The sequence below is a fragment of the Tamandua tetradactyla genome, chromosome 19 (genome assembly GCF_023851605.1).
Source record: "Tamandua tetradactyla isolate mTamTet1 chromosome 19, mTamTet1.pri, whole genome shotgun sequence".
Lineage (NCBI taxonomy): Eukaryota > Metazoa > Chordata > Mammalia > Pilosa > Myrmecophagidae > Tamandua > Tamandua tetradactyla.
This window is the reverse complement of record NC_135345.1, coordinates 43,775,537-43,796,123: the sequence shown is the minus strand read 5'-3', so window position 1 is coordinate 43,796,123 and position 20,587 is coordinate 43,775,537. Positions and strand designations below refer to the sequence as shown.

Sequence of the window (20,587 nt, the reverse complement as noted above, 5' to 3'; positions counted from 1 at the left end):
AAAAACAGTGAATTTAAAGCATCTAGTAAATCTCAATAATCTATGAGCCTTCATGCAAGCAATTGAAAAGCTTTGCCAAAATCAAGCTTGACCATGGCAGGTGAAGCTTTAGAATTTGCAAAAGTTGGAAGAAGAAAGGACGGAGACCGGGAGATGCTTTAGGAGAAAGGACAGGGTTGTAACCAGGAATGGAGCTGGAACGGAATTGCCTAGGACTGGAAAACAGGTATTACTATGTGGTTAAGGCTCATTCCGAGTTTTCCTGGCTAAGGTAGGGATCTCTCCAAGGATTCACCAAATCCAGAGACCTTCTAAGTGCTTTGCCAAGATTAAGTCTACTTCTGCTCTTCAAGGTGAGTGGCATGTTAAATGTGGTTGAGCTTTACTTAAGAAAGGGAAGAATATGTTTAGCAAAAGGTTAACGAATCATGTCATGAAGATTTTAAACAAAGCTGACCACAATTCCCTAGGTACAAGAGATATCTAAGGAAACAATTTTCCAGGGTAAAGGCTGAAATCATGTGAAAATGGTAATAGAAGTAAAGGAATGCAAGAGAAACAACTAAACCGCTAGTCTTCAGGAAATATCACTTCAGAGTGAATTCAGAGGAATTAAGGAAGACAACCTGTAAAACTAAAATATGGTTAGCAGCACGGTAATGTGATGGGATTGGAGAATCTGCAAAAAGTTTATTCATAAAGGAATGACTGAAGGTAAGGTGTTGTAGAACAGAAGCATTTATCCCTGTATTTAGGAATTATAGGAGAGGAAATCAGGTAAATTATCTCAGGGAATACAGTTAAAGGGGAAACTTAAGGAAGTATGTATTATAACTCAGGGGTCAACCAATTGCAACCGTGGGTCAAATCTGATCCAATGCCTGATTTGGTAAAGAAAGTTTTACTGGATCCCAGCCATACTCATTCATTTATATATTGTTTTATGGTTGGTTTGTGTTCCAACAGCAGAGTTGAATGGTTCCAACAGAGACTGTATGGTCCACTAAGCATGAAAATTTTACTGTTTGGCCCTGTTGTAGAAAAAGTTTCTCAAACTCTATTATAATTTATCCAATCCAGGAGCAGAGTAAATTCTGAAGAAATTGAACCTGTGCATGATAAAGTTCTACATATCATAACAAAACATTGTTTAAAATTGTTTAATAATTAGTCTTGAATTTAGCCTGCATTTCACTTGGATACTCTACATACTAATATGTTGAGAAATATCCCTGTAGTCATTCTGGTTATCATTTCAGCACATGCTGTTTCGCACCAAGGCTTAATTGCCTATTTTCAGTCATTTTCACTGCTCTTTTGTCACCAACTGGTGACACTCTAGTGGGCATGTGCCTTTTGCCCACTGAGATACAAAATAGTTGCTCTTCTCATGAAACCACTTAGCTTTAACAATGAATTCAAAAATGTTTTAAAAGTACTTCTCTGAATTTATTTTGGAAGTATTGGTTTTTCAAGTTGGAAAGCAACATGTTCACCCTTCCCATTTGCAGCTGAGAAAATTGAGACCTGATAGAGTTGAGTAAATACCCCAGAGCTGAGTATGTGCACAGTCAGATGCAAAACCTGAGTTTCCTGTCTTTCTCAGGTAGTATTGATGTCCTATAGCTTCTAATTTAAAATATACAGAGAGACATCATGTATAGATATGTATACAAGCCAATTGAGCTGGTTTGAAATGATGTATGCACCCTAGAAAAGCCATATTTTAATCCTGATCCCATTTTGTAAAGGCAGCCGTTTCTTCCAATCCCTATTCAGTACTGTATGTTTGAAACTGTAATTAGATCATCTCCCTGGAGATGTGATTTGATCAAGAGTAGTTGTTAAACTGGATTAAGTGGAGGCGTGTCTCCACCCATTTGGGTGGGTCTTGATTAGTTTACTGGAATCCTATAAAAGAGGAAACATTTTGGAGAAAGTGGGAGATTCAGAGAGAGCAGAGCAGAATGACATAGCCATGAGAAGCAAAGAGTCCATTAGCTAGTGGCCTTTGGAGATGAAGAAGGAAAATGCCTCGCAGGGAGCTTCATGAAACTGGAAGCCAGAAGAAGCAGCTAGCAGATGACACCGTGTTCACCATGTGCCCTTCCAGATGAGAGAGGAACCCTGAACTTCAAGAAATACCTTCTTGAACCAAGGTATCTTTCCCTGGATGCCTTTGATTGGACATTTCTATAGACTTGTTTTAATTGGGACATTATCTCGGCCTTAGAACTGCAAACTAGCAACTTATTAAATTCCCCTTTTTAAAAGCCATTCTGTTTCTGGTATATTGCATTCTGGCAGCTAGCAAACTAGAACAATTAAAATTCTTAAGATACATTTCTTTTTCACTAATTCTAAATGAGCCATTTAAGACTGAATTTTATTTTCATAGCATTCACATACAGGGTTGAAAACTCAAAAGGAACCAAAAGATATACCATAAAAGGTAAAGTCTCACTCTCACCCCTTTCCCACAGGGCCTCAGGGCAAACTAAGAGTTTTTTTTAGAGCCAATTTCTGTATAAATTGACATGTATAACAATTATCATTTAAAAAAAAAAACAGAAGGAACATATTATACACACTCTCCTATACCTTGTTTTTTCCCCTAACAATATATTTTGGAGGTTGAACATTTTGCCCTGGAGATTGTGCATTATCTGTATCTGCAGAGCAACATCTTTTATAACAGCTGTGGACGTGATGCGGAGCTGGCAGATAGGGGTGAGACCATCAGCTCCAAAAGTCAACTGGATTGAAAATGTAGCTCTGTCATTTACTAGGGCTATAAACTTGAGCAAATCCATTAACCTCAGTATCTTCAACTCTAAAGCAGAAATATAATGGTACCAATTACATAGGCACCATTGAGACTTAAATGCAATAAAATATGCAAGGAGTTTAGCACGGAGCCTGGCAGTTCTCCCTCGAAATGTTTCTCTATAGTTGTGGGTATGTACTTATTTATAGTTATTTATAGTTATTGTTATTGTCTGACAATTTTAGATATTTCTAATGTAATAAAACTACTCCCAGATCCCCAAACCTTGGTGCTAATTCAACAAAAAGTGAATTAGCAGATGTTCATGTTGAAATTAACACAGAGAAAAATAACACCTTACCCCAAAACTCATAATTTAAAATTCTTCTTTCAAAGAGTCACTCTTTTTTTCCTTCTATCTCTAAGAACAGTGCTAATACCCTCAGCAGGCATGGCACCACTAACTCTTCTTTAATATACTCTAGGTTTCTGAAAAGTCTTAAATATTATTGTATTCTTACATTGTGGAAATATATTTATAAAGCAGAAATCTTTCCTGGCACATGAAGTTGTTAAAAACAAGATAAATAGCTCTGATGCTACACCTTAATAAGAAGAGTGACAAAATACTATGATCTCTCTCATGTGGTTTTATCAGAATATTAAAAATTAACAAGCCAACATGCTCTTAAGTACTTGGAAATATTTTCAAAAAAAACCAGGCAGCTGTATTTTTTCCATGTAAAGCTGGCTCAAATTCTGTACACCATTTATCGTACACAGCGATATAAGACAACGAACTCACATTATAGAAACCATAACTCATGCTTACCTTGGTCTGAATTAACCTGAGAATGCTTTTATATGCATTGGAAATCAGAAGACAAATTCAACAATATAGCTATGGATAAGGCTCAAGGATATTCACCTGAGGTTTTATTAAAAACCACTATTGGGGCGGGCCGCGGTGGCTCAGCGGGCAAAGTGCTTGCCTGCTATGCCGGAGGACCTCGGTTCGATTCCCGGCCCCAGCCCATGTAACAAAAACGGAGAAACAGAATACAATAAAACAAGAAAATGTTTAAAAAAAATGTTTCCCTTTCTTCCTTCTATCCTTCCTTCCTTCTCTCTGTCTTTCCTTTAAAAAAAAAAAAAAAAAAAAAAAAAAAAACCACTATTGCCCTCCTATGTAAAATAAAATACAAGCGTTTTCAGTAAATACTTATTGATGACATGCTTTGAAGTGATGAAGAAGATGATGATATAGCTGTGCACCTTTTGAGAAGATTATGCCCTAAAAGTCCTATAGAGACAGGTCCTGCATTCATTCCATTATTTCTACAAAAGAAAGAATTGAGCCCCCAAAAGATGTACCCAGAGAAATACGCAGCTAGTTTGCAGCAATGTTGGGAGAGTGATCCACCTCTTAGGCCAGTTGCTTTATGCCAAACTTGTCCTTTAGAAAGTCCAGCTGCAGTGTGCATCATGGAAGCACAACTCAAAAAACACACCAGGATGCACGGGTGGTTCAGGGGTAGAATGCTCCCCTTACATGCAGGAAACTCGGGTTCGATTTCTGGACCATGCACCCCCCCAAAAAACAAAAACAAAAAAAACACCAAACACAAACAAAAAACAAATCCTAAATAAATACTATCTCAAAGCAATGGGAAAACACCAACACCAGGTAGAAATAACAAACAAATGGAAGAGGATATCTGTTGGGAGATGGCTAAAGTGTAAGACCGCGTCTTGTCTATGGATGTTATACAGCATCATTAGGAATGCCAGAGGAAAGTTGCAGCCATTCACTTGCCAAGGTTCCCACTCAGAAGAATGTGACATCAGTTTCCCGCCAATGGTCTGTGCTCTTCCAAACCTATAGCCCAAGACCTGCTCTCTCCATCTGATGACAGATCATCTTTGTTCTCATTTAAAGACATTCCTGAGAGTTTAGCCTAATTCCATACAGCCAAAAACTTAGGCACTTGTTCCATTCCATATCTTCTGTGCTAAATATAACACAGCTACAAACTTAAGATGATAGAAATACAGAATATCTAAAAGCTAATTAGGGTGACCTATTTTCAGATATTTCCTCATCCAACAATATGTATCAAGTGCCTACTGTACCCCTGCTCTAGGCACAGGGAAAGCAGCAGTAAACAACTCCTGCTCTCTGGGAGTTTATAATTTCAGTACAGATGAGTGTTCTAGTTTGCTAGCTGCCAGAATGCAATATACTAGAAACAGAATGGCTTTTAAAAAGGGGAATTTAATAAGTTGCTAGTTTACAGTTCTAAGGCCAAGCAAATGTCCCAACTACAACAAGTCTATAGAAATGTCCAATCAAAGGTATCCAGGGAAAGATACCTTGGTTCAACAAGGCCGATGAAGTTCAGGGTTTCTCTCTCAAGTGAGAAGGCACATGGCAAACACAGTCACAGTTTCTCTCTCATCTGGAAAGGCACATGGTGAACATGGTCAGGGTTCCTCTCTCATCTGGAAGGACACATGGCAAACACAGCATCATCTGCTAGCTTCTTCTCCTGGCTTCTGGTTTCATGAAGCTCCCGGGTTTCATAAAGCTCCCTGGGTGGCATTTTCCTTCTTCATCTACAAAGGTCACAGGCTCATGGACTCTCTGCTTCATGGTGCTGCAGCATTCTCTGCTCTCTCCGAATCTCCATCATTCTCCAAAATGTTTCCTCTTTTATAGGACTCCAGAAACTTATCAAGACCCACCGCAAATGGGTGGAGACATGTCATCACCTAATCCAGCTTAACAACCACTCTTGATTAAATCACATCTCCAGGGAGATGATCTGATTACAGTTTCAAACATACAGTACTGAATAGGGATTATTCTGCCTTTATGAAATGGGATTTAGATTAAAACATGGCTTTTCTAGGGGACATATATTCTTTCAAACCAGCCCAGTGAGACAGTGATGCAGTGGGGACACAGAAAGTAAACAAGTAACTAGATAAGAAGAAAAGTTCAGAAAGCATAAGCATTGGGAAGGCAAGTATAGTAAAAGGTTACATGGGTGGTACTTTAATTAGGTGGTCAGAAGATGCAATATGGGAAGAAATTTGAACGATACAAAGGTACGGACCAAGAAGAGATTTGAGGACAAGAGTTCTGAAGAGTCAGTGTAAAGTCCTTGAGGCAAGAACAGGTTTAGTATATTGAAGAGACAGCAACAAGTCTAGTGTAGTCAAGGAGAGTGAGTGGAAAGAGGCATAAGACATGAGGACAAGAGGTAAGCAGAAACCAGGCATAGGTAGGGTTTTTGTATTTTATTCTAAGAACAGTGTGAAGTATCAGAGGATTTTAAAATGGAGAATGAGATGAGCTGATTAATATTTTTAAAAGATCACCATATGAAAGGGTGATATTAACTATGGTTTAAAACTTCAACTTCTGAGTGAGATGCAAGGAAGAGATGTTTATTTGGTACAATATTTATATTTTCTGTAACACAGAATCTAATTTAACTTGTATGGTCAGTTTATTCAAACACCATAATTACATAGAAACCTCAACAGGGAATGAGATCTTATTAGTTTGTAGAGGTTAGCGTGATGCCCCGATACATCCGAGAGTAATCTGGGTAGAAAATAAAAAAGTATTCCCAAAGTTCCCCTGAAGGACTGGGGGAAAAAGTGGAAATATTAAACTTTTCCACGTGAGGAATTTCTGATATTCTTGCAAGCATTGGGGATAACCAGTTTAATAGGCCAAGCCCTCAATCTTGGGGTTTGCCCTTATGAAACTTATTCCTGCAAAGAAGTTAAGCCTACTTAACTTCTAAGAGTTAAGTGTCAACCCCAGAGAACCTCTTTTGTTGCTCAGATGTGACTTCTCTAAGCCAACTCTGCAGGTAAACTCAGTGCCCTCCCCACCATGTGGGACATGACCACCTGGGATGAGCCTGGCCTTAGCATCACGGGATTGAGAAAGTTTTCTTGACCAAGGAGAAATGAAACAAACTAAAGTTTCAGTGGCTGAGAGAACCTGGAGGTTATTCTTATGCATTATATAGATATCCCTTTTTAGTTTTTATTTTATTTTATTTTTTTTATAGTTTTTTTATTAATTAAAAAAAGAATTAACAAAACAATTAGAAATCATTCCATTCTACATGTACAATCAGTAATTCTTAATAACATCACATAGTTGCATATTCATCATTTCTTAGTACATTTGCATCGATTTAGAAAAAGAAATAAAAAGACAACAGAATAAGAATTAAAACATTAGTAGAAAGAAGAAAAAAAAAAAACAAAAAACCTATACCTCACATGCAGCTTCATTCAGTGTTTTAACATAATTGCATTACAATTGGGTAGTATTGTGCTGTCCATTTCTGAGTTTTTATATCCAGTGCCGTTGTACAGTCTGTATCCCTTCAGCTCCAATTACCCCTTCTCTTTTTTTTTTTTTAATTAATGGAAAAAAAGAAATTAACCCAACATTTAGAAATCATACCATTCTACATATGCAATCAGTTATTCTTAACATCATCACATAGATGCATGATCATCATTTCTTAGTACATTTGCATCGGTTTAGAAGAACTAGCAACATAACCGAAAAAGATATAGAATGTTAATATAGAGAAAAAAATAAAAGTAATAATAGTCAAGTCAAAACAAAACAAAACAAAACAAAACAAAAACCTATAGCTCAGATGCAGCTTCATTCAGTGTTTTAACAAGATTACTTTACAATTAGGTATTATTGTGCTGTCCATTTTTGAGTTTTTGTATCTAGTCCTGTTGCACAGTCTGTATCCCTTCAACTCCAATTGCCCATTATCTTACCCTGTTTCTACCTCCTGCTGGACTCTGTTACCAATGACATATTCCAAATTTATTCTCAAATGTCTGTTCACATCAGTGGGACCATACAGTATTTGTCCTTTAGTTTTTGGCTAGACTCACTCAGCATAATGTTCCCTAGGTCCATCCATGTTATTACATGCTTCATAAGGTTATCCTGTCTTAAAGCTGCATAGTATTCCATCGTATGTATATACCACAGTTTGTTTAGCCACTCTTCTGTTGATGGCCTTTTTAGTTTTTAGTGTAGTAGAAGAGGTAGAAGGAAATATTGAACTGTTGAACTGTAATCCAGTAGTCTTGATTCTTGAAAATGATTGTATAACTATACAGCTTTCATGGTGTGACCATGTGATTGTGAAAACCTTGTGACTAACAATCTATCTAGTACATGGACAGAGGAGTAAAAAAATAAAGACAAAAAATAAATAAATGATAGGGTAGAATAAGGGCTATGGGATGTTTTAGATGTTATTTTTATTTCTTTGGAGTAATGATAATTTTCAAAAATTAATTTGTGGTGATGAAAGCACAACTACATTGATTGTACACTTTGGACAGTTATATGGTATATGAATATATCTTTAAAAACTAAATAAATATTCACTAAAAAAATAATAAAAAGAAGGAAGAGAAACTGAAGAAGGAGAAATGAACAGAAAAAAAGAGCAGGACACAAAGGGCATTGAAAGCCTACCCATCCCATCACAATTTTGCCAAAGGATAGCTCTGCCTCTATTCGATGATTTAGTTACCGACTTTAAAATACTTTTTTTTTGTATTATGGCAATATTTTACACAGTAAATATGTGATAAAATTTGAATGAAAAAGAAAAAAAGACCACCATATGTAAACAGGTGTAGAAATAAATTTATACCTACATGAATAAAGAAAGATTTTGCTTATTAAAGTCACAGGTATCAGAAAGGACAGATAAATTATAAATCACAAAAAACTCCAAACATGCAACTTGATAAAGCCAAAGGAGCAATCAACATGAAATCAGGAAACTAGGCTTTTTTTTCACATGGGCAGGCTCCAGGAACTAAACCTGGATCTCCAGCACAGCTGACGAGAATTCTTTCACTGAGCCACCAGTGCACCACCCAGGAAACTAGGTTTTAAAAGCTTAATCCAACATGCATTCGCTATGAGCTACTGGGAATTTGCTTGATCGAGGTTTTCAGTTTACTCCACAGTAAAATCAGAATTTTCAAAATTCATCTTCCTACATATCAGCAATGAACAATCTGAAAAGGACACCAAGAAAACAATTCATTTACAACAGCAACTAAAAGAATAAAATGTGTAGGAATAAATTTAAAGATATAAAGTACTTGTACAAAGAAAACTACAAATCATTGCTGAAAGAAATTAAATAAGACCTAAATAAATGGAAAGAACATCCTATGCTCAAGACTGAAAGACTTAATATCACTAAGATAATAATACTACCCAAACAAAATTCCAACAACCTTCTTTACAGAAATAGAAAAGCCAGTCACCAAAGTCATACAAAAGGGCAAAGAATCCCAAATGGCTAAAACTATCTTGAAAAAGAACTAAATTGGGGACTCACACCCCCTAACTTGAAAACATATCAGAAAGCTAAAGTAATTAAAACAGTGTGATACTGACACAAGGAAAGACAAATAGAGCACTGGTATAGAATTGAGTGTTCAGAAATAAACCCACACATGTGTGGCCAATACTTTTTTTTTCTTTGCCAAGTGGATGCAAGTCTTCTGGACTTGGCACAAGTTTTTGCCAATTGGTTGCAAGCCAAATCCACAAAAATAGTCTCTTCAACAATTGCGGAAACTGGAGATCGACGTGCAGAAGTAAGAAAATGGACCCCTACCTCATACCATATGCAAGAATCAACTCAAAATGGATCAGTGACCTAACTACAATAGCTAAATCTATAAAACTCTTAGAAGAAAACATGGGAAAAATACCTTCAGGACCATGCATTAGGTGACAGATTCTTAGACTTCATACCCAAAACACAAGGAGAAAAATTTTAAAAAATAGATAAACTGTACTTCATTAGAAATAAAAGCTTTTATGCATCAAAGCACATTATCAAGGAAGTAAGGACACAACCTCCAGAATAGGAGAAAAATAAATGGAAATCTTATATCTTCTCGGGGTTTAATATACAGAATATACAAAGAAATCCTATAACTCAGAAGCAATAAGAAAAACAACCCAATTTTAAAATATACCAAGGACTTGAATAGGCATTTCTCCAAAGAAGATAAAATGGCCAATAAACACATGAAAAAATGCTCAACATCATTAGCCAATAGGGAAAAGCAAATCTAAATCATATCTTTCACCCACTAGAATGACTGCTATTTGAAAGGAAAATAAGCATTGGAGAGGATGTTGGTGGGAATATAAAATGATGCAGCTGCTATTGAAAACAGTTTGGCAGCTACTCAGAAAGTTAATCAGAATTATCAGCAATCCCACTTCTAGATATGTATGGAAAAACAATCGAAAGCAGGGACTCAAACAGATATGTGTACATCAGTGTTTATAAAAGCATTATTTACAATAGCCAAAAGGGAGAAGCAACCAAATGTTCCACAACAGATGAATGGATAAACAAAATGTGCAATATATATGCAACAGAATATTAATCAGCTGTAAAAAGAGAATTAAGTTCTGCTACATATGACAACATGGATGAACCCTGAAGACATCATGATGAGTGAAATAAATCAGGCACAAAAAAAGACAAGCATTATAAGATTTCACTTAAATGAAATAAAAAGAGTATGCAAATTTAGAGACAGAAAGTAAGTTACAGATTATGGTGGAGGGTGAAGGAGGATGGAGAGTCAGTGCTTTAATGAGTGTAGAGTTTTGTTTAGATGATGGATAAGTTTTGGTAATGGATGGTGCACAATGTTGCACAACATTGTGAATGTAAATAACACCACTGAATTGCATGCTTGAAAGTGATTAAAATGGGAAATTTTAGGTTGAAATATGTTACTGCAATAATAATAATAATTAAAAACCCAGTTTCTGTCCAGAAGTGTGGTGATGATACAGTGAGACAAAGTATGTGCTGGCATTTTATAAATGGAAACTTACATATGCAAATTCATTTAGGGTATTGAGCATGTAACCATCCCTTTTTGCTAGGTAAGTACAAATTATTTTAGTTTCAACTTTTCCATCACCCAGCTGTCAAAGACCAAAATAAGTTTTGCTTATTTTCTTTTTCTGGACACCTTTGGGAAAAAAATCTCACATAGATGAATCAAGTCAATGCATACAGCTTGCCTAATAAATGTTTCATGAGAAACAATGAGAAACAGGAAGAAAAGTTATGCTCTAGGATAATCCTCAATTATGAAAACAGTTAATGACATGGAAGGTAAGCAAAATACATGTGGTTCTTATATGATGCAAATGAAATGGTGTCCACTAAACTCATACTCTAAATCTAAAACACACTGTGAACTATTTCAAGTAAGGCTTTTCCATATGTTCCTTCCTTCATATATTCAACAAATATTTATCAAGCTTGCTGATGTTCTGGCCCGAAGGTGGGTGCTGGAGATATAAAAGAAGACAAGGCAGACCCCAGGTTTCTCCTTCACGTGGCATACTCACATGCAGATTTACAACCCACAGGAAAGCTAGAGGAACTGTGCACATATGTGGCTCAATGTCACGCCAACTTGTGCAAAGCCATCTTGAGTTTCTAAGAAGGCAAATTAAAGGCACGTTCTGCACATAGTCTTTGGAATATAGTTCTTAAAAGATTAAAGACTGCATTCCTTAAAGGTACAATTGGTGAGACAATCTGGAATGAGGCTGATGTTCTCATTTGACCACAGCTTGCATTTTACAACTCTTTGTACCAAAGTATCCAGTACATGGTAGCTTCTCAATCATTCGTTTAATGGTTATAAAATATATAATGAAGACATTTCTTTCTCTCTGCAATTAAAAAAAAAAAGAAAAAGAAAAAACCTCAAACCTGTTTTGGTTGCTAAAGCTGCCAGAATATGATATACCAGAAGGAGATTTATTAGGTTACAAATTTACAGTACTTCCTGGTGCCTGCCCATGCGGAAAAAAAAAAATTGACAGTACTAAGACCATGAAAATGTCCCAATTAAGGCATCAACAAGATGATACCTGGACTCTGAAGAAAGGCTGCTCCATTTGGAACACATCTGTCAGCTGAGAAGGCACATGGCTGGTGTGTGCTCGTCCCAGTGGCTTTCTCTCTGTGTCCCGTGAGTCTTCTCTTAGCATCTCTGGGGTGTTTCTCTCTCTAAGCATCTGTGGGTCCTCTTAGCTTCTTGGTGGCAAACTCTGGGTTTCATCTTTTACCTTAGCATCTCTTGGAGCATTTTCTGCCCTCAAGAGTCTGCTTTCTCCAAAATGTCTCCCTCTTAAAGGACTCCAGTAAGTGGATTAAGACCCAACTTGTATGGACAGTGACACATCTCCATGGAAACCACCAAATCAAAAGGCCCCACCCAACAACAGGTCTGCCCCATAAGATTGGATTAAAAGAGCATACTCCAGAAAAAGGGTATGATTCAAACCAGCACATCCACTCTGGGACAGAGACTTTCTGTTTCATAGATTCTTCCATCAGTCTATACAATAGCTTTTCAATGGGCACAGCACTAAAAATACTTCTACAATTCTTATTACTAGATTATGCAGAAATTAGGAAATATACCAATGGGCAGTTTATTGGTTAAAAGACTGTACGATGAACATTAAAGGTCCATTTTTTTAAGGATTGCAAAATTCAGCTTACTCACAAGTCATTCAATTCAGAAATTCAATTCTAATAATTATCCTAGAGTTTGGAGGAGAGCAGAGATGCTATCTAGACCTTGAATGCAGGGTTGGGAAGTTCACGTTTAATCTCCTGGGAAATCACTTTAATCTTTGCAGCAAAAGATTACATCATCCTCTCATTAGCTTGGTTTGAACAGCTGCAATGGGCACTATGATCACAAAATTACCCACTTGTGTCCCTTTTAATTTGTCTCAACAGTGTTTTCTTACATGGTTTTCTTGATCACTTTCTGTGTTTGACTCTGTATGCTGGACAAAGTGTCTGTACTTTCATTGAATCTAATATGGCAACTGTTTTTCAAGCTAAGCATGAGATCAATTTAACCTTGACCATAAACCTGTTACAGATGTCATTTTTAAAGGTTTCTTTTTAGTATTGCCTTGGTAAAGGCAAGAAGATTAACGAACACTTTGAGGTCCAAAAAAAAAAAGCCAAAATACAGGGGAAAGTGAAACCTGAACCAAGGAGGAATTTCATATGAACAAAAGAGTAATGGAATGCAAATTGCCATTATTAATATCTACCAAATGTTTGTGGGGTGCTCTGAATTGTCCAGAATATGGAAAGTGGAGGTTTTATTAAACCACTCATCTTGAACACACCTAAAGGAGAGATTGTATGAGCTTTAGAAGGTCTTTATGGACTTTGGATTCCATTAAGTTGGGCCTGATCCTGTGAATTCTGGGCTCAATAGTGCAGTTATCATTCCAGCACAGCTCCAGTGGCAGAAACTGCTCGCCAAACTCAACTCCCTTCCCTCCTGGGCACACAGCTGGTTACCTTTCCCAGCCTCCTTTGCAATTTGGTATAGACACGACAGAGCTCTGGCCAATGGAGTGTGGGCAGAAGTAATAAATATCACACCCAGGCCTGCCCCTAAGAACCATTCCGAGCAATCTCCATTTTCTTTTTCTCCCCCCTCTCCCCCACCCATCTACTAATTAGATATTGTCATCTAGGAAGGCCTTGGGAGTTATGTGTTAGGAATGTAATCTCCAGTAGCTGGGTCTCAGGATACCTGCCTGGAGCAGAGCTGTCCCCACCTCTCCCTGCTTTACAAGGGAAAGAAATAAATGTCTATTATATTAAATCACTGAGATTTAGGGTTTTATTAGTCATCACAACCAGTATTATCTTAACTATTACAGTTTTCCAGGAGGTCTTTTTCAAATAAAGTTTGCCCTACCTTGCCAAACTGTACTTAAGAAAAGTCCTGTCCTAAAATGAAAAATTAACCACCTGGGCACATCCTTTTCCCAGGTTCTCTCTGGGAAGGAAGGAGGGAATAAAAGAGCTAAAATTTGGTAATAGGGGCTTCATTGACCTTGCTAACTAATGGACCCATTATTATCTTCTCACATTTGCTGAGGGAAAAACTCTTCTTATATGCCACTTCTGAAAAACTAATGCTGGGTGCACGGATGGTTCAGTGGTAGAATGCTTGCCTTCCATGCAGGAGACCCAGGTTTGATTCCCGGACCATGCACCCTAAAAAAAAAAAACCCAAAATCTACTGCTAATGAAATAACCTATAAGCATGGAAGGGAACCTACAGCATTTTCTGAATATTTTAGAGTCCTTTTTATTCATGTTCAATTTCTCTCACTGTCCATCTTTTGCTCTACATAACCATTTCTCCTGTTAAGAAATTATGAAATTTGGGGCCTTTATTTAAATGACTTCGGGTGACTGAAACGGTTACCCAAAAAAGGCTCAAGTACATACCCGAGGTCAGAGCTCCTAAGTGGCAGAAGTTGAAGTAACTTGGTCTCTAAATTTGAGTGGAGTGATTTCCTGTGATGTTCCTTTTCGTGTGTGTGCATTTCAATACACAGTCTCCAACCACCAGTTTCTACCTTCTAAAATCAACCTACCCACAGAACCCAAACTCCCCCTTCTTGGGCCTGGCTTTGTCCGGCTGCTTCCCTCCTCCAACACTTCCAAACTACTCAGTACCCATAGGCTACCCCCTCCTCCAAATGCCTCATCTGGTAACCAAACCTCTTCATCCCCAAACTGTCTTTCCATCCTTCCTCCCGTTCAAGGTGTCCCTGTTTTTATAAGCTACAAGTTCAAGATGACACACGATCAATGAACCACGAAAGCTGGTAACACACGTACAGACTTAGGTATAACCAAATCAAATAATGATGAATGTTACTCTTACTCAGGCAATGACACATGTAATCTTCACTGTGCTATGCAGTAATTATGTATAAATGACTGTAATTAATATTTCTTTTACACAGCTAACATCCAGTATTGCTAGGTCTACTGCCAGGAGGGTGGAGAGAAAGAACATGGAGAGAGAAATTGCAGTGCAACTCTAAAAGCTTCTGTAACCACATTTGTTAGAGAGAAACGGTCTGTTCCTCACCTTCCACACTTCTTCTGAAACAAGTGCTCAGGACCAAGGGTTCCAGAATTGGGATCCGTAAAATTCCAGCAATATAGGAACCTCCAGAGGCATAAAGATCGAGGTTCAGACACCAACTCCGCGACTCACAAGTTGTAGCTAGGGCAAGTTATGTAAGTATTCAATATCTATGAGCCTCAATTGCCTCCTCTGTAAAATAGACATGATAAATACATGCATACCTACATAGTGGTCATAAGGTAAAAGTGTGGAGTAAAAGTAAAATAATGCCTGTAATGCATGGGGCCTGGAGCATAGTATGTATTTAATAAAAGGCAGTGGATATTTATCAGCCCTTTCCCTGAAAAGCAGATTTCAGACACCGTCCCTATCCACAGGTGGAAATGTGATATGTCAATTATTGATTCCCTTCCCCTCGAGAGCATCCTGCTTGGGGCTAAAATCGGCTAGCAAATTAGCAGAGATGACAGAACACAAAGGAGTGAATGAGAAAATGTTAGCACCTTGGAGAGTAGGCCTACATGGTTATAGTCTCTGGACAGCCAGAAAATACCAGAAAAGCATGGGTTGGAGGAAGGAAGAAGCAATGCCATCAATGGAAAGGCAGTAAGAGACTCCAAAGACAAATGCTCGCTACGTGTAGCTGTACCTACAGCTGGCTCTGATCCTGCTTTCCTCCAAAGTTTTGCTATTTAACTCTTGTCAAAGCTCCTGTCTCTTCTCCTCACCCTCAATCCCCCAACCCGATGGAGATGTGGACGAGCCAAGAGCTGACCCAGAAAACAGAAGACCTGCTCCTAATGTGGCCAGAATTTGGCATCTATTTCCTATTCATCCAACATATGGTTATCAAACATTTATCCCAGTCATGTATCAGGCTAAACCCAGACACCCTCACAGGACTGGGTTCTACAGTGAGTGACGCTGTCTCAGATGTGGTATATGCTACAAAAAAACTTTGTGGAGAACAGTTCTGTGTGGAGATAACTTCTACGTTCTAAATGAGTAACTTGGAAGAGAACTCTGGAAGCATGGCCACTGTAAAGCGAGGATCGGCACCGCATGATGGGCACAGTGAGGATTTCCGCTTTTCCTTGGGGTGGGGGGGCACTGCATTTTATACAAATATTTGTGTTCAGTACACAACAGAAAGTCATCAAAAGTCTCCACTGCCATCAATGGTCACTTTGTAAGAAACGAATCTGATCTTACTACTTTTCTGTATAAGGACCATGCTGGAAGCTTCTGAAACCCCTTAATGTGCCATTTCCAAGTTCTCTGGCAAACTGACCTGACTGTGACTACCTCCCTCTCGCCTCCAGCCTGTCCTACCTCACGCTTATATTTGGCTCTGGCCACTGTTTCTTTCCTGAGCACACAGAACCCCTTAAATCGCTGAGACTTTCGCAGGCTTGCTCCTTGGGTATGACCTGCTTTTCCCAAAGTCCTCCCCCCACCACCACTTTTTGGCTTAGGAAATTCTCCTCATCTTTCAACATCCAGCTTACATGTTCTCCTCTCTGAAAAATTTCCCAAGTAGAGACAGTAGCTCCCGCCTATGTGTTCCAACACCCTTTGGCTTCCCTATTTCTCACACATCACAGTAACTGTCCCACTTCCCATCAGGCAAGGGGTTAGTCCTCTCTGCAGCCCCAGCTTTAGGATAAGGACAAGCTGGGTTAGCAAGTCCCCAAGGTTTGTTTGTTGAGTGAATTGACAATGGAACGAGATAACGAGTACAAAAAAATAAGAAACACCCAAAATATCAGTTTAGAAACTTCAATGGAATTTAAGTCCATGAACAATTTCATCACTGTTGTTGCGGCTGTGGCTATTATTGTGGTTAGTTATCTATGAACTGTCTTCTCAGGACCTAGACTAAAGTAGCATTCGAGCAACTACACCATACAAGGATCATCTGACAGGTTCCTAGGTTATTCCTCCCAGTTATTTTATATTGAACGGAGTCTATGCTGATCTGCTATCATGGGACCACCCAGCTTAATGACACTGGGGAGGGGAGTGGGGTGAGGAAGCGTCAGGAGCTGGTTGACCACAAAGAAGGCAGTAAAGTCTCTGGGGTCTCCTTCCTTCTTGATGTACACACACAAAGGGGGAAGGGGTGCAGGCTACTTCTCCCAGAGCAGCATACAGCATTTTGTTTTACTGGGTGTGCAGCAGAAACACAAAATGCAGCTTTAGGCAGAGTAAAGCAGAATGGAGTCTTGAAGCCAGAGGTTCTAGCAGGGGAGGAATTAAACTATGGCAACGCCTTCTCATCTGAGGTAGTGATGACAAAGCTGTGCAGTATTTAAGCCATAGGATCTCCTCATTTCCCCAGTCCGTGGCCTTTTTTTTTTTTTTGTCTTATGTCATTATTTCTCATCTTAATGAACGTGCCTTTTATTTTTAGTTTTATTTTTGTAACTTTCTTTACATCTTTTTGGCAATAGACCAAATATGAAATGATCCATCTATAGCACATTCTCGTCAATGAAGTTGTACAAAGTGCGCAGCACATTACAATATGATACAAGGGCATCTAGAAAGGCACTAAATGACACTCGGAAATAAATCTTACAGATGACTTTTTTAACATTTCAAAGCAAACAATGTAAATTCCCTATCACGTTCAACAGCTTCATTGAGACATAATTCACAGACCATACAAATTACAGGTTAAAATGGTTATTCACAAGATTATGCATCACTGTAATTTAACTTTAGGACATTTTCATTCCCCCCAAAAGAAACCCAACACTTCACACAAATGGAATAATACAAGATGTGGTCTTTGCGACTGGCTCCTTTTGCTTAGCATGATGTTTGATACATGCTGTAGCATATAGCAATACTACATTTTTGTACTGAGGAATAACAGTCCATTTCGTGGGCATACCAGATTTTATTGATCTGTTCATCAGTTGATAGACATTTGGGTTGTTTCCACTTTGGGCCATTTTGAATAATGTTGCCGGGAACATTCATGTACAAGTTTTTGTGTAGATGTTTTCATCTTTCTTGGAATAGAATGGGAATGGAGTTGTCGCATCATATTGTAACTCTCAGTTTAACACTTTGAGGAACTGCCAGACCTGTTTGCAACAATGGCTGCACCATTTTAGAATACAATAAGAAATTTATAAAAGCATTGCTGTCTTTTTTATTATAACTGCCTAGTGCGTGGGAAGTGATATCTGGTTGTTGTTTTGATTTGCATGTCTCTAAAGAATACTGAAATGGAACATCTTTTCATGAGCTTATTGGCCCTTGTATATATTTTTTGGAGAAATGTCTATATAAGTCCTTTGCTCATTAAGAATTTTTTCTTATTATTGAGCTATGAGTTCTTTATATATTCCAGATACTGGTCCCTTATCAGATACATAACTTGCAAGTATTTTCTCCCATTCTGTGGATTATCTTTTCACTTCCTTGATTGATGATATCACTTGCAAGACAAAGTTTTTAATTTTGATGTAGTTTAAGTCATCTTTTGTTTGTTCGTTTGTTTTTCAGTTGCCTGTGCTTTGGGTGTTCTATCTAAGAAGTTGTTGCCAACCCAAGATCACAGATTTACTCTTACACTTTCTTCTAAGAATATTATATTTTAAGTTTGGACATTCAGGTCTATAATTCATTTTGAGTTGACATAGTGTGGTTTTAATACAAACATATCATTCATATTGAACATGTTGGTAATTTCAAAAATGTTAATTTTGGAATAATCTCTCTTTTTCCCATTCTCCTTTCAAAAACCTAGTGTTCTAGTTTGCTAGCTGCCAGAATGCAATATACCAGAAACGGAATGGCTTTTAAAAGGGGGAATTTAATAAGTTGCTAGTTTAAAGTTCTAAGACCGAGAAAATGTCCCGATTAAAACAAATCTACAGAACTGTCCAATCAAAGGCATCCAGGGAAAGATACCTTGGTTCAAGAAGACTGATGAAGTTCAGGGTCTCTCTCTCAAGTGAGAAGGCACATGGCAAACACAGTCAGGGCTTCTCCTTCAGCTGGAAGGGCACATGGCGAACACAGTGTCATCTGCTAGCTTACTCTCCTGGCTTCCTGTTTCATGAAGCTCCCCAGGAGGTGTTTTCCTTCTTCATCTCCAAAGGTTGCTGGCTCGTGGACTCTCTGCATCTCATGGCTACATCGCTCTGCTCTCTCTGAATCTCTCTCTCCAAAATGTTTCCTCTTTTATAGGACTTCAGAAACTAATCAAGACCCACTCAAATGGGTGGAGACATGTCATCCCCTAATCCAGTTTAACAACCATTCTTAACTAAATCACATCAACCAGGGAGATGATCCAATCACAGTTTCAAACATACAGTATTGAATAGAGATTATTCTACCTTTGTGAAATGGGATTTATATCAAAACATGGCTTTTCTTAGGGGGCATACTTCCTTTCAAACCAACACATTCCACCCTGTGGCCACTAAAAAAGACATGTTTTCCCATATACAAAATACATTAATTTCATAACAATATCAGAAATCTTTAAACCTTTCAGTAGCAATACAAATAAAGTACCAAATTAGAGACAGTATAAAATCTCATCAAATCAGTTACAGGCATAGTCTGTCCTAAGGCAAAATTCTCTTCATCTGCTCTGGACCTTTGAAAACTCATAACAAGTTATTTGCTGCCAACATATAAAGGTGGAACATTCATAGGATACATATACACATTTCCATAGGGAGGAAGGAACACAGGGTTCACTGGACCCATACAGTTTCGAAAACCAGCAGGGCAAAGTCCATTAGATTTCAAAGTCTGAGAGTCATTTATCCTCAGGGCTTCTGAAAGTGGCAGTCCCACCCTTTCCAAATGCCTACGCAGAGGTCTTCCTCTCTCTGCATGCAACCTTGGGGGACATTGGGGAGACCACCTTTTTCTCGGCTCCACCCTCTCCAAGCATCGGGGCTGTACCTGGGCTTTCTGCCATCTCCAGGGCACACACTCAACCCCTTCATGTGGTGGCAGCCAGGCTCTCTCCAAACCCCAAGGAATGTGCTTCACCTTCTCCAACGCCTGAGGCGGCATAACTCTTCCACTGCAGCGAGGTGGAAGGCCCATTCTCTGCCTTTGGGGCAAACTCACCCTCTCCACGGGCTTGGGTGGGTCTGCTCTCCTTGTCTGAGGCTTCTTGACTTCAGACCTCAACCTCCATGGTTTTGCTTCTGAAGTTATTTTTCCTCCACTGTGTCCCTTCTCTGAACTCCTCAGTCCAGACTGGCAGCGGCTCTGTTTATACAGGTCCCACAGCACTCTCGTCGGCTTTCTGTGCAGTAGTGTTGGATCATGCCCATCACACAAGAGGAGTTTCCACAAATCTTTCCTGGATAACTCCATGTCTGATCCTAACTTTCTCTGAAATGGCTGGCTGGTTCCACATTTGGTTAAATTCTCACACAGGGCTCTATTCTCTGGGGTCTCCCTTTCTGTAGGCCCAGAATTCTCTGGGACCTCAATTTCTGGTATCTTTTTACTCAAGAGTTCAGTTTTCAGCTTATCTCTCTCCTGTCGCATTTCACTATAAGCTGCAAGGAGAAACCTCGGCCAAGAGAGTGGACCCACCTATATACATGGAGAGGGTGAGTTTACCCTGAAGGGCGAGGATGAGTCTCCCCTCTCATTGCAGTGGAAGAGTTGTGCAGCCTCGGGCCTTGGAAAAGGCGTAGCACGCCCCTTGGGGGACTGGGAGAGCCTGGCTGCCACCATGTGGAGGGGTTGAGCGTG

The 20,587-nt window shown here is 38.8% G+C and overlaps 1 protein-coding gene across 18 annotated transcripts in view; it reads right to left on the bottom strand.

Moving 5' to 3' along the window:
- Nucleotides 1-20,587, bottom strand: part of LIMCH1 (LIM and calponin homology domains 1) — a 388,350-nt gene that overhangs the window by 201,392 nt on the left and 166,371 nt on the right. The gene's annotated exons all lie outside the window — the stretch shown is intronic.